The 15,506-nt window shown below is 37.8% G+C and overlaps 1 protein-coding gene across 2 annotated transcripts in view; it reads left to right on the forward strand.

The window, feature by feature from the left end:
- LOC119058839 (protein NPAT) overlaps positions 1–15,506 on the forward strand; it is a 70,066-nt gene that overhangs the window by 705 nt on the left and 53,855 nt on the right. The window lies entirely within an intron of this gene.

The raw sequence follows: 15,506 nt of genomic DNA on the forward strand, positions 1-15,506 counted from the left end.
AGGTTTGAAAGGCCAGCTGCATATTTTAAAACAACAATTCCAGGTTTTTTTGATTAGCAGGAAACTTCACATGGGAAATGACTTTCAGTTGACTTTTCTAGTCTTCGTTAGTTTTTCCTCCGTTTGCGGAGGATTAGTTCCTCGGGCCAGTTCTCAATGTGTATTATTGTCCGTGTGGGAAACAGGTTTTGCTATTGTTTGTACCCTGAAAGAATGAGGGTTGTACTACTGGGAGAGAGAGCCACATAAAACTCAAAATTCGAGCAAATTATTTACAGACATAATATGCGACATCCCTGAAAGTAAATGATAAACAACTCTGTTGAAACTTCCGGTAGTGTCTGCAGTCATTGCTACCATTGTTTTATTGTTAGATAAACCCATTGTCTTGTTTCTTTTTAAAATACTCAGTTCTGTCCAAAGAAATGATGTTTGTGCACGGACTCTTGATAGACACATTTTGCAGGAAATATTAGATGATAAGTGGCTCCATCACATGTTTTTAGAGAACTAAATGAATGGCTTAAGCGTAAACTAATATCTTGTTAATGTTTGCCCACTTTATCAGAATTGAGTACAGCTCACCTGAATCTATATCTGTATCTGTGAGGAAAAGGTATCTTGTAATTGTTATATTAGGCTTACATGTAAACCAGAGTAGGTTTTCACAGTGATCATGATAACATTGGTATACTTTATATTTTCCCTCCACGCAGTGTTTGCTTAAGAATTTTTGAGTTTTGGCATTTTGGTAATCTAGATGCGCTTCAGGAACCCAGTCTTCAGCAGGGTTTCTCACCTTCAGTGCTGTTTTGTTTGTTTGTTTTATTTTGTTCTTAAGATTTTCTTTATTTTCAGAGAGGAAGAGAAACATCAGTTAGTTGCCTCTCGAAAGACCCCAGCCAGGGATCTAGCTGGCAACCCAGCGTTTACCCTGACTGGGAATCCAACTGGCGACCTTTCGGTTCACAGGTCACTGAGTCATATGGGCCAAGGCTTATCCTCAGGAATGTTGACGTTTTGGGCCAAATGATTACTTACCAGGAACTGTCTTTTGCATAGTGGAATGTTTAGTGGCATCGCTGGCCTCTATCCTTTAGTGCTCCACTTCATCCTCATCCAGATACGACAACAAAAAATGTTGCCAGATGTTACCTAGAGGGCAAAATTACTGTCAGTCAAGAACCACTGGTCTTACAAAAGCAATATGATTTTCTAACTGGAATAATTCACACCAACTTGTGAGTCTTTATCCTGCACAAACCAGCTGCTCTGCTTCCTACTTTTCTTACCAATGGATAGAAACTCCAGCCATTGTTTCTTACCCTAAACTAGTTTTTTGCCATTCACATTCCATTTTGATTGCCATGTATCTTACCAATATGCCTCCCTATTACTTCTCTTTTGGACTTTTGTTGTTGCTTCTCAGATAATCTTACAATTCATCATATTTACTGTTAGAACACAAAATCTACCTAAAGCATTTGCACTACACTTCACATTCTTAAAGTTGAAAGTTGCGCACTTACCAGAAATTTCCAGTTGTGCAAAAGAATATCTAATAAATCTCCCCACACTCACTGCTCTCGCATTTTTTCATTTAGCATTACATTTCTTGAAGCTCCTATCAGCACATAAATATCTACAATTATAAAACCTAGTGGCTTAAAATATTAACTATCTTATTCTTCACTCATGATTCTTCTCATAAGTACTCCCCATCTACAGCCCCTCTTTGTTGCCTCCGTTTCTTCATAATGTTCTTTCAGCAAATCTTTGGGTGTTTGGTATGTTCCAGACACTGCCAAATGCTAATTAAGAAGTTCTCATACTTAAGGATTTTTACCATTACACACACACACACACACACACACAACACATTCCTACACGCCACTGCTTATTCTAGCTAATGCTCTGTCACCCTTTCATAAATCAAATTTATTCAAAGAGCAATAAATTTTACTTAGTTGTTCTACTTCCTTACCTATTTTTTGTTCTGCAACATACTGCATTGACTTTTGTACCTCACTGCACTTAAATAGCCCTTCTTGCAACTCAGCTACAGTCAACTGTTACCTTGCTAGAATTTCCTTAAATATTGCACAGGTCAAAATATGTCAAAGTGGTGTTTATTGCCTCTGGATCACCAGTTTGGTTTTTTATCAGTGGGTCACTCGAAGTGCTCTATGGAATCACCCTGCTTTATCTCACCTTCTCAACATCTACCCTGTGCACCAGCCATACCAAACTACTTGCAGTTTAACCAATTTTTTCTTTATATTCTGTTCCCTCTGCCTGCAGTGTTTTTCTCCCTGTCTTCCTAGTATTCTTACATTCACAGTTCAGGTCAAATGTAATCTCTGAAACCTCTTTTAGCAGGTATAGTTAGTACTTCTTAAATGTTCTCACAGAATTACACATTATTTCTGTTGTACCTTTACCATGTTTTATTGTAGTTGAGTGTTTCCTTACCTTTTTTAAAAACATGCAAAATCTAACCATTTTAGTGATTTCTAGGTGTACAGTTGTGTGGCATTATTTAATTCACATTGTTCTGTAACCATCTTATCCCCCCTAGAATCTATTTTTCCTAGAAATTTGCCTTTTTGTATATTCACTGTTTGTAATCTGGGATTAATAGACAGGCTTCGAGAGTTCTGGGATCCCCCAAAACCGTAAAGGTTTGTCTGTGCAGGTGGAGTGTTTTAGATTCCTAAATAGGCTTGTTCCTGTCTGTCTGAGTCAGCATTCCATTTAGGAAGATTGAAACCAATCTTTTTTTTTTTTTAATATTTTATTTATTTATCTTTAGAGGGGAAGGGAAGGAGAGAGGGAGAGAAACATCAATGTATGGTTGCCTTTCGTGTGTCCCCTGCTGGGAACTGGCCTGCAACCCAGGCATGTGCCCTGACTGGGAATTGAACCGTGATTGTCTGGTTCACAGGCCCGCGCTCAATCCACTGAGCTACACCAGCCAGGGCTGAAACCAATCTTGAGTATTTAACATGAAGCTATTAAATGAGGGAATTGGTTACATTGGAGATAGAAGAGCTAAGAAGAGCAGCTTAAGTGAAGCCAACTCAGGACAGCAGCAACAGCTGAAGGCCACAGAGGTGGTGAGAACAAGGAGAGATGAGGCAACCCAGAGGTTGAGTTTATGTACTATGTGGAAGATGAAAGGTAGATTTGTCTGGTAAGGGATCAGTAGTCAAAGTGGAGATTCTGCCAGGACAGAGAGTGAGTGGGAGGGAAAAAGTGCGGCTTCCAACTGCCCTTTAATCTTTACACTGGTGCTTCCCATTTATTAAACCCAGCCACTAGCCAGGTGATATAGAGCCTAGGAAACATTGCCTGCATGGGGTCAGGTTTCCTGTCATACAGTGCAGAGGAGGAGAATGGGGAAGAAGATATTCAAAGGCAGACAGAACCAGAACTGGCACACCTCCCAAAAAAGTCAAGACCTACTGTTCTTATTCAACTTTATATCACCAAGACATTACAGATATTTAATTCTTACTTACAGAAGTTTAATTGTGATTATATTTCCCTTTGTCTACTTAATACCATTTATTCAGATTCTGTATATTCATACTGTTATTATAATAATATTGTCATTGCTGATATTTACAACTTTTTATGATCCTTAACTCATTCTATCTTTTTGGTTGTATCTTCACCTATTCTCTGTCATATGTATTGTGCTTCTTCCAGCCTGGGCATCTTCTCCAAACATGCTCTTCATATGTTTTCCGTCAGCTTCTTTGGGATTCCGCAGCCATTCTTCAAGACTTTCCTCTTCCTTGAAATAGTGCAAATTTTCCCCAGATCTGATAATATTTTTTCTAGCCCCTATCCTCCCGTGAAATAAGTCCTAGTATCTTACCACCCTTGCTTTATATTTGTATTTATAGATCCTGCTTAATCATAACTTGTTCACTAACACAGACATAGTTATTTGTGGATGTAATAATATAAGGAATCATAAGTTAAGTCTTCCCATAAAATATTCACATTTTTTAGGATCATTAAACCATGAATTTTGGGAGAGCATTATTATGATATGTGAAGGATATATTTTCAGGTAGAAGGATTTCTCTATCTTGCTTTTTTCATCAGGCACCTCTTTTTCAACTTCCCTCTCTATAAATAGGAAGAGAGGCCAGACTCTTGGCATCCTGGTTCCTAAAATTTGAATACCCTTCATATATTTAGAATTCTAATTTTCCTAATTTTCCTTCTCTTTCTCAGTTATGTCTCTCCTTTAGTCTGGTTTGTTATTTATTACTACCTCCACTGAAGAGCAGGCAGAAGACAGTGTTATGTTAAGAAAAAAGGAAACCCAGGCTTACTTTCTTACTTATTTGAACAATTTGGCCACTAAGTTTACACAAAAGGTACAGTTAGTTATTCTGAAGTTACTTCTAGAAATAAAGAAACAGTCCTGGCTGGTATAGCTCAGTGGATTGAGCATGGGCTGAGAACCAAAAGGTCATCTGTTCGATTCCCAGTCAGGGCACATGCCTGGGTTGCAGGCCAAGTCCCCAGTAGGGGGCACACAAGAGGCAACCACACATTGATATTTTGCTCCCTTTCTTTCTCTCTCCCTTTCCCTCTCTCTAAAAATAAATAAGATCTTTAAAAAAAATCATTAAAATTAAAGAAAGAGAAACAATAACTAATTTTAGTTGAAGAGTAATTATTTGTATTATTATTGTAATTGGCCCTGGCTGGTGTGGCTCAGTGGATTGAAGACCAGCCTGCTAACCAAAAGGTCTCTGGTTTGATTCCCAGTCAGGGCACATGCATGGATTGCAGACCAGATCCCCAGTCAGGGCTTGTGAGAGGCAACTTATCAATGTATCTCTCACACATCAGTGTTTTTCTCCCTCCCTTCCCCTCTCTCTAAAAATAAATAAAATCTTTTAAAAAGAGAAATAATTGGTCTTGTTTATATTTTCGCTGTGACTTTTGAAATTAAGAATAATTTGTACCTAAACTTCCCCTATTATTATAGTTGAGAATTGATTTCAGTCAGGTACTTGATGATAAATAAGCCTTTTGTGGTCAAGTAACTAGTTTACTGTACTATAAAATGATAAATGAACATGGATGTGGTCAACTATCACTTTACCACATTATTTTAGAACTTCTGGGAGAAAAAGAAAGTAAAATACATCAAGTCTAACCTAAAATGGGAACTCTAGATTGTCCCAAGTGGAGCACAAACACTTATTATAGAAGTAGTGTAGCTTTTTAATGAAGCCTTTTCTCAAGTGTATGTTGTACAAAAGTATAATGTATTAAATCATAAACTATATGATCTGTCATGTTTCCTTTCCCAGCATATTCTAACAGAAATGATCATGTTATCTAAGAAAGTTTAACTGTATCACTACATTCTGTCTAGGGCAGTGTTCTGAACCTCTATTTCAATATCACGCTATAAAGGGATACTTTTAGACTTTTTTTTTTCTAATTACCCCTCGCAGGTGAAATTTTGATGCCACAAGTATACTGCTTGTATACTGTACATATATCTGTAATTTGTGCATTAAAGAGTGGGATTTTCTAAATCAAATCTATTTTGAGGAATTAGATTTCATACCACCACCTGTTAGAACTCCCAAGTGGTTATGTAAAAACATCTGGGGTAGTTAGTAGTTTGGAAACCCTCCACCACGAAAAGAAACTGTTTATTTGGGGTTTTCAATTTAAATCTTGAAGCACAAAAAACCCTCCAACTGCCCTGATTCCAGGGGGAATCTAATGGTTTGTACACGTTTCTAAAATTCATGAAATCCTAGTAGCACCTGACTTGCTCCAAATAATGTAACTGTAAGAAAGCCAACCATCTTAAAAATGCTTTGTTTTCAGTTGACTATAGTTTTATAGGGTTGTTTGTGAAAAATGAAGAAGTAGAATATCAATTTCTCTTTTGGTCTTCATATGTGAAGTGATTTCACATTTTCAATGATAAGGGTATTGCAGTAGTAATGTCTGAGAAAAAAAGTTGTTGTTTTTTTTTTAAATACTCACCCAAGGATATGTTTGTTGACTTTAGAGAGAGAAAAGGAGAGAAATATATCAGTGTGAGAGAGAAACACTAGTAGGATGCCTCCGACATGTGTCCCAGCCAGGGATCAGACCCACAACCTTTTGGGGCACAGGATGGCATTCCACGCTCAGGGTGCTTCTTCTGGTTTGTAAATGCTTTCCCATACTTCAAAGGACAGTGTCTTTTGGTGTTTTATATATATGTTTGTTTCTTGCTATAGCATTAATTAGCAAGAAGTTGGAAAACTGATTCATCAATAAGTGGAAAGTGGTGAGTTGGTTCCCACATTCCAGCTAGGGCATTTCCTAAAATGAGATGGCAGTTTTCTTCCCTTTCCTTTTTATAACATTTATACACAGTGACTTTGTAGGCCCACTCATTAGGTTTTCGAGTTGTAGGGCCTTGTTAGTTAAACATATAGTTTCAGGTGAAAAGACCATATAATTTTAAAGTTGGAATAGACCTCAGAAATAATTGCTTTAGTATAGCAAGACCTTGAATAATTTGCGTGGTTCAACATTTTTTCATTACAGTGTTGGGGGGATGCCACTTCTTAAACTAACTCTTATTTATATCAGTTAGCCTATGGTAAAATTAGTTTTATTGTGCATTGTTTTGTTTAAAGTCACAGAACCTGTCAATTGACTTAAAGTCACAGAACCTATTAGTGATGTTAAGTGAAGAATTATATAATTAAATACTTAATGACCAGCACTAAAATATGAATACTGCAAAGGCAAGTATTGGATTGGCCAAAAGTTTGTTTAGTTTTTTTCCATAAGAAGGTTCTAGTAGTCCTCAGTTGTCCTTAACCTCATTTGAAACAGTTTTGTTAGATTGTATTGTTACAGTTGTCATATTAGCGTACAGTTTTTTAAAAATTTATCAAAATTGGTGAGTTTTTGTGTAGCCATTTTCATAATGAAGATGGGAGAAGATACACAACATTTTCAGCATATTATGCTTTATTATTTCAAGAAAGGGAAAAACGCTGAAACGCAAAAAAAAAATTTGTGCATCGTATGGAGAAGGTGCTGTGACTGATCTAACATGTCAAGTGGTTTGCAAAGTTTTTGGTACTATTTACATTTTGACCAATTACTTCTTTGCTGTAGGGCTGTCTTATGCATGTAAGGATGTTTAGCAGCGGCCCTGGCCTCTTCCCACTAGAAGGCAAAAGCAGGAGATAACCGACGTACTCAAAATATTCAAATCAATAAAGTTATTGGTGAAAATAAAAAATATTTCTTTTACTTTACAGAAAAATCTAAACAGACTTTTTGGCCAACACAATATCAGGGAGTCTAGTATTCGGTAATAAGAGTGTGGTACATAATGAGAGGATTAAAAATAAAAATTGTCTGAGGAAGTGATAGTTGTACTAGACCTAAAGAATAAGTTGAAATTAGCTATGCTAGGAAAAAATAAACATACCCAGGCAAAGTGAATAAAATAAACATGTCCATGCAGAGTATATAGTGGCCTTGAAATAAGAGCATTTGTTTATTTGCAAAATTAAAAGACCAGTTTGGCTGGGAGGGGTGGAATAACCAGACATATGGCTAAAAAGGAAATTAGGATGCAAAACAAGTGGAACTTCATGACGTGTTAAGTAGTTAGTATGATATTTTTTTCACTGATATAATTCACATACCACAAAGTGTAAAATTTCATTGTTTTTTAGCATATTCACAATTTTTTGCAGCCATCACCACTATCTTTATTGCAGAACATTTCCATCACTCCAACAGTAACCCTATGCCTGTTAACAGTCAAATCCAATTACCCCTTCACCCATCCTCTGGCAACCACTAATCTACTTTCTATTTCTATGGATTTTCTTATTCTGGACATTTTATGTAAATTGGATTATATAATATGTGGTGACTTTTTCAAGATTTTATTTATTTATTTTTAGAGAGAGAAAAAGGGTGGGGGAAGGAGAGGGAGGGAAACATTGGTAGGTTGCCTCTCATGTGCCCCCAACCTGTGACCTTTCAGTTTGCAGGATGACACCCAACCCACTGAGCTACACCAGTCAGGGCTTGTGTCTGACTTCTTGAACTTAATATAATGTTTTCAAGATTCATCCATGTTGCAGCAAGTATATATAGTTAATTCCTTTTAATGCCTGAATAATATTCTATTTAATGGATATATCACAGCTTGGTTTTCCATTCACTGATGGACAGTTGCGATGTTTCCACTTTTTGACTATTAAAAGGTGGTAATGTGGACATTCGTGTACCAGTTTTGTTTGAACCTATGATTTTAATGCTCTTACATCTATATCTAAGGGTGGGCATGCTAGGTCATATGGTAATTTAGTGTTTAACATTTTTAATAATGTGCCAAGTGTTTTTCCACAGTGGTTTTATCATTTTTATTATCCCACTAACAATATATGAGGTTTCCAGATTCTTCACATTTTTGTAGTACAAACAGTCCACAACTTATGATGGTTGGATTTATGATTTTTCCACTGTATGATGGTTTTTTGAATTTTGATCTTTTCCCTTACTTGCAATATGCTGTACTATACTCTCGTGATGCTGTGCAGCAGCAGTGAACTACAGCTCCCCATCAACAACGTAAGCACAAGCGTAAACAACCAATAAGCACAGTGTATTGTGTTGCCAGCTTATTTTGGATATTGTGTTTGTGTTTTATCATCTCATGTTTCTATGAAACACCTATCTATATCTCCAGCTTTTGGTGAGAAGGGAAGGCAATTACTTTTGAGGTGAAACTCAAGTAATTGCCCAACTGTAGGCAAATGTAAGTGCTCTGAGCACATTTAAGGTAGACCGGGCTAACTCTGATATTTGATAGTTGAAGTGTTTTCAATGCATTTTCAACTTAGGACATTTTCAAATTAATACAGGTTTATCAGGACATAACCTCATTGTAAATCGGGGAGCATCTGTACTTAACTATTGTCTGTCTTTTTAATCTAGCTATCCTAGTGAGTATGAAGTGGTTATTATCTCATTGTGGTTTTGATTTTACATTTTTCTAATGGCAAATGAAGTTGAGCCTCTTTCCATGTGCTTATAAATTGTATGTCTTTTTTGGAGAAAGGTCTATTCAGATCTTTTGTTGCTTTTTTACTGTTATCTTGTAAGAGTTCTTTATATTCTGGATTCTCAAGTCATATATATAATTTGCAAATATTTTCTTCCATTTTGTTTGCTGTTTGTCTTACTATTTTCTTAGGATAAAGAAGAAAACATAAGAGTTGTTAATTTTCTATTTTTTCTTGCTTGTTCTTAATTATTATTTTTTAATTAAATGAATCTACAGCTTCTGGTACTATCACACTTATTTACTTATTTATTTATTTATCTATCTATCTATCTATTTATTTATTTATTTACAGAGAGGGGGAAGGGAGAGAGAAAGAAAGGAAGCGGAACATCATTGTGTGGTTGCCTCTCATGTGTCCCCTACTGGGGACCTGGCCTGCAACCCGGGCATGTGCCCTGACTGGGAATCGAACCAGCGGCCCTTTGCTTCACAGGCCCATGCCCAATCCACTGAGCTACATCAGCCAGGACTAGTTACTTATTTTTTTATTGTGTTTTTTTCCATTGGGATTTAGCCCCTTATACTCCTCTCCTGCCAGCAATCACCACACTGTTGTCCCTGTCCCTGGGCCATTTTTCCTTTTTGCTCAATCCATCTACTCTCTAAACTCCCCCTCCCAATAGCTGTCATTCTGCGCTCTATGAATTTGTTTCTTTTGCTTGTTTAATTCATTAGATTCCACATATGACTGAAATTATGTGGCATTTATCTTCCTATGACTGGCTTATTTCTCTTTTGCTTGTTCTTTACATGTCATATCTAAGAAACCATTGCCTAATTCAAAGTCAAAAATAAAGATGTACACCTGTGTCTTTTTCTAAGCATTGTATAGTTTTAGCTCTTACATTCATTTCGTGTTAGTTTTTGTATTCAGTGTGAGGTAAAGGTCTAACTTCATTCTTTTGCATGTGGGTATCCAGGTCCTAGCACCAGTTGTTGAAAAGGCTATTATTATTCTTTTTCCTCACTTCACTGACTTGGTACTCTTTGAAAATCAATTAACCATAAATGTCTGGACTGTTAATTCTCTTCTATGTGTCTGATCTGTGTCTGCCGTTATGCCAGTAACACATTACCTTGATTACTTTAGCTGTGTTTTAGAATGGGTGTATGTGACTCCTCCAACTTTTTCATTTTCAAGATTGTTTTGGTTACTCTGGGTCCCTGATATTTCTGTCTGTATTTTAGGATCAGTTGGTGAATTTCTGCACAAAAGTTAGACTTAAAAATTTTTTTAATTAATTCTCACGTGAAGGTATGTTTATTGATTTTACAGAGAGAAGGGAGAAAAAGAGATTAAAAAAATATGATGTGAGAAACATCGATTGGTTGCCTTGCATACGTGCCCCAACTGGGGATCAAACCCTCAACTTTTTGGTGCATGAGCTGGCAGTTCAACTAACTGAGCCACATAGCAAGGGCACAAAAGGTAGAGTTTTTACAGGGATTATGCTGAGTGCATAGATGAACTTCAGGAGTACTGACATATTAACAGCATTTTATTTAGTTTTCTTTAATATTTTCTAGTGATGTTTTCTACTTTTTAGTATTGTTTATTTTGTTGAACTTCCATTTTTCTTCTTGAGTTATTATAAGTGAAATTGTATTAATTTCATTTTCAGATTGTTCATTGCAAGTGTGTAGAAATAAAAATCGTATTTGTATATTCATCTAATATCCTGAAACTTTACTGATATCACTTACTGGCTTTAATAGTTTTTCTCTGTGTGTACATTTTTTCCTTAAAAGTTTTTGTATACAACTTCATGTTATCTATAAATAGAGATAGAGAAAAAGAAAGAGATTTTAACTCCTTCATTTTAGTCTGGATGCTTTATATCTATCTTGTTAGTAATTACCAGGCTAGAACTTTCAGTTCATTGTTGTGTAGAAGTGGCAAGAACAGATATCCTTGTCTTGTCCTTGGTCCTATGGAGAAAGCTTTGAGTCTTTCACCATTAAGTATGATGTTGTGGGATTTCTTGCATGCCTTTACTCAGTTAAAGACATTGCCCTTTAGTATTCTTAGTATGAAAAGGGAGTTGTAGTTTGTTAGTAGGCTTTTCTGCATCTGCCGAGATGATAATGTGTATTTTTTACCTTTGCTTTATTAATACAGTGTTTTACATTGATTTATTTTTGTTTTATGGAACCAACCTTGCATTTCTGGCAAAATTGCATATGGTAATGGAGTATAGTGACTTGAGTGGTATGAATTTAGCTGGAGTTTCAGGCAAGGTGGTGGGTTAGACAGACAGTATTTGGAACTTCCCACAACCACATCAAAATTACAACTAAATTATAGAACAACCATTATTCATAATCACCTGAAATGTAGCTAAACAGGAAGCCTACAGCTAAGGGTATAAAGAAAAAAGGGTAGGAGGGGCAGACACATGGAACAGGCTGGTCACACACTTGCATGTGTCAGGTAGAAATTGGAAAGGAGCCCTGGGTGGTATGGCTCAGTGGATTGAGCGCCAGTCTGTGAACCAAAGAGTCACTGGTTCAGTTCCCAGTTGGGGCACATGCCTGGGTTGTGGGCCAGGGCAGGTCCCCAGTAGAGGGCCCAGTAGGGGGCGCACAAGAGGCAACCACACATTGCTGTTTCTCTCCCTGTCCTTCTCCCTCCTTTCTCCTTTGTCTAAAATAAATCAAATCTTTTTTAAAAATTGGCTTGGTTGGTGTGGTTCAGTGGAATGAGCACCAAACTTGGCCAGTTCAATTCCCAGTCAGGGCACATGCCTGGGTTGCAGGCCAGGTCCACTGTAGAGGGCCCTTGAGAGACAACCATGCACTGATGTTTCTCTCCCTTCCTCGCCCTCTGTAAAAATAAATAAATAAAATCTTTTTAAAAAATTGGAAAGGAGCTTGGGCTGGTGTGGCTCAGTGGATTGAGTGCCAGCCTATAAACTAAAAGGTCACTGGTTTGATTGCCAGCCTAGGGCACATGCCTGGGTTGGGGGCCAGGTCCCCAGCGGGGGGTATGTGAGGGGCCATCACACACTGATGTTTCTCTCCCTCTTTTTCTCCTTCCCTTCTCTGTGAAAATGAATAAATGAATGAATGAATGAAATAAAAAATTTTAAAATCCCCAAACTTTCTAAAAATTGGAAAGGGTATCACAGCTGTGGAGCAAGGGATCCCAGCCCCACATCAGAACTCTCAGGCCAGGGTTCCTGTGCTAGCAGAAGTCCCCATAACTTTTGGCTGTAGAAAGCAGTTGGGATTGTAGCTGAGTGAGACAAGGGGATTTCTGGAGTCCCAAGCATTCCTCATAAAGACCCTCTACATAGACTTACGGAGATGCATGCACTCTGAGCTCTGACACTGAGGCAGCTGCTTGAAAGGGGCCAGGAACATAATGGGAAGGAACTGAATTTCCTGGCTCGGGGTCAAGGCTAGAGAGGCAGCTTTCTCCCAGACGGAAGTGTGGTGGAAGCCCTTATTCCTTTCCTGAACCTTTTCCCACATAGGCTACAGGCCAGTGTCTTATCTAAGTTTCCATCAACCTCACTAACATTGTTTGGCCTGCCCTGGTGATTCCCTGAAATTCTGCCCCAATCAAGTTGTGGACCCACCCAGGCCATTTTCAGTGACTTTCCATACAAATGGCTTCTCTTGCCTCGTGCTTTGGATTTCCGTAAAATCTCTCAAACAAGCAGCATCCGGCCTCTGCATACCCAGTATCTCTTGCTAAGTGGTCCCAGGCCTGGCATTAGTAGCAGCAGGCCTTTGTTGGCAGCTCGGACTCCCCTGGGCATCTCCAAGCCCAGTAAAAGTAGCAACCGTCAGCAGATTGCTCTGTAGCTCTTGCTAGTTGGCCCCAGGTAAGGCACAAACCATGGCTGATCTTGCACCTCCGAGGAGGCCCCAGAACCAGTACACCTGGTAGAGAACTGCAGATCATGCCAGATTACCACCCTACCACCTCCATGAGCTAAACACTAAATGGGCACCAAGGAACAGACTCAGTGGGCACCAAAGCAAGTCCTGCATGGCCCCTGCAAAGCAGCTCCTCTTCTTTAGTCACAGCTGATTGGCCTGGGGAGGTCAATCCCTCCCACTGACATGTCAGTAGCAATCAAGGCTCAACTACAACAGGAGAGTGTCACACAGGGAGCACCCTGGAGCCCCCAGCTTGGGTGACTTGGGATGCTATGCCACTGGGCTCTACAGGACATCTACTGCATATCGCCTCCATACCAAGTCTGGGAGACATAGCAGCTCTACCTAATTCATAGAAACAAGCACTAAGAAGCAGCCAAAATATGACAAAGAAAGAGTACCAAAATGAAAGATCAGGAGAAGTCTCCAGGAAAGGAACTAAATGAAATGGAGTCAAGCAAATTACCAGATACAGAGTTCAAAACAGTGGTTATAGGGATGCTCAACAAACTTAGTGAAAATTTTAACAGCATAAAAAAGGACATGGAAACCATTTAAAGAAAAAATGAAGTATATACTGACACGAAGCATAAACTACAGGGAATCAACAGTAGACCGGATAAAGCAGAAAATCAAATCAAGGATTTGGAATACAAGGAAGCAGAAAACAAACAATCAGAACAGTAAAAAGACAAAAGAATCCCCCTAAAATGAGATTATTGTAAGAAGCCTCTGGGACAGTGTCAAGCATACCAACATTTGCATCATGGAGATGCCAGAAGGAGAACAGAGAGCAAAAAATTGAAAACCTATTTTTAAAAATAATGACAGAAAACTTCCCTCACCGGGTGAAGGAAATAGACATACAATTCCAGGAAGTGCACAGTCCCAAACAAGATGAACACAGAGAGGCCCATACCAATACACATCATGATTAAAATATCAAAAGTTAAAGACAAAGAAAGACTCTTAAAGGCAGCAAGATAAAAGCAGTTAGTTATCTTTAAGGAAGCTCCCATGAGACAGTCAGCTGATTTCTCAACAGAAACTTTACAGGCCAGAAGGGACTGGCACAAAATAGTCAAAGTGATGAAAAGCAAGGATATAACAACCAAGATTACTTTACCAGCAAAGCTATCATTTAGAATCAAAGGACAGATAAAGAACTTCCCAGACAAGAAAAAGCTAAAGATGTTGTTCATCACCACCAAACCAGTAGTACAAAATATGGTAGTCTTTTTTAAAACAGGAAAAAATATCAAAAATATGAATAATAAGGGGACATAAAAATCTTACCATTTGTGACAGCAGGCATGGACCTAAAGGGTGTTATGCTGAGTGAAATAAGTCAGTCACAGTGAAATACCTTAGACTTTAGGATTTTATTCATCTATGGAATCTAAAGAACAATATAAAGGAATAAATATACATACTGACAGATACAGAGAACAGATTGATGGTTTTCAGAGGGGAGGGCTATTGGGGGACTGAGTGACAAGGTGAAGGTATTGAGAAGTAGAGATTGGGCCCTGGCTGGTGTAGCTCAGTGGATTGAGTGCTAGCCTGTGAACTGGAAGGTCGCAGGTTCAATTCCTGGTCAGGTCATATTCCTGGTTGCAGGCCAGATCCCCAGTTGGGGGTGTGTGAGAGGCAAACTAGTTGATGTTTCTCCCTCTCTTTCTCCCTTCCTTCCCATCTCTCTAAAAATAAATAAATCTTTGAAAAGAGAGAAGTAAACATTGGTAGTTACAAAATAGTCATGGATTTACAGCATTAGGAATTATACTCAATAATATTGTAACAAATACTTAGGGTGCCAGTTGTGTGCTAGAAATATCAGGGGAATCACTTTGTAAAGTATATGATTGTTTAGCCACTGTGCTGTACACCTGAAAGTAATACAAACTAATACTGAATGTAAAAAAGTTAATAATGTTTCCAGGTTCAGTGTTCCTAGAATTTTAGTGAAAATTATTACATCTATCTTTACATAAATGATATGTGTAATTTTCCTGTGATGTCTTTTATCTTAGTTTTTCTTCGTCTGGTTTTAGTATCAGGTTATTATTAGCCTCAGAGAATTAAAAGGGAAGTATTCTCTCTTTGTGAAACATTGGATTAATTCTTCTTTAATGTTTAGTAGGATTCACTAGTGAGACCATTTGATCCTAGGCCTCTTTGTGAAAAGTTTCTTTATTACAGTTCAGTCTATTTATTTGTTTTAGTTCTGTTCAAACTTTTTTATTTCCTCTTGACTCAGTTTAGGTAGTTTGTGTCTTTGTAGAAATGATCCACTTCACCTGGTCTCAGTAAATTGTTGATATAGAACTCTTCATAGTATTTCTTTATAATCTGATTTATTTCTGTAAGTTTGATAGTATTGTTTCCTTTTGTTTTCTGACTTTAGTAATTTAAATCCTCTCTCGTTTTATTTCTTTGGTTAATCTAGCTAAATATTTTTCTTTTTTGTTGATGT

Source organism: Artibeus jamaicensis, unplaced genomic scaffold (assembly GCF_021234435.1).
Source record: "Artibeus jamaicensis isolate MK-2021 breed Jamaican fruit bat unplaced genomic scaffold, CSHL_Jam_final contig_585, whole genome shotgun sequence".
Taxonomy (NCBI): Eukaryota; Metazoa; Chordata; class Mammalia; order Chiroptera; family Phyllostomidae; genus Artibeus; species Artibeus jamaicensis.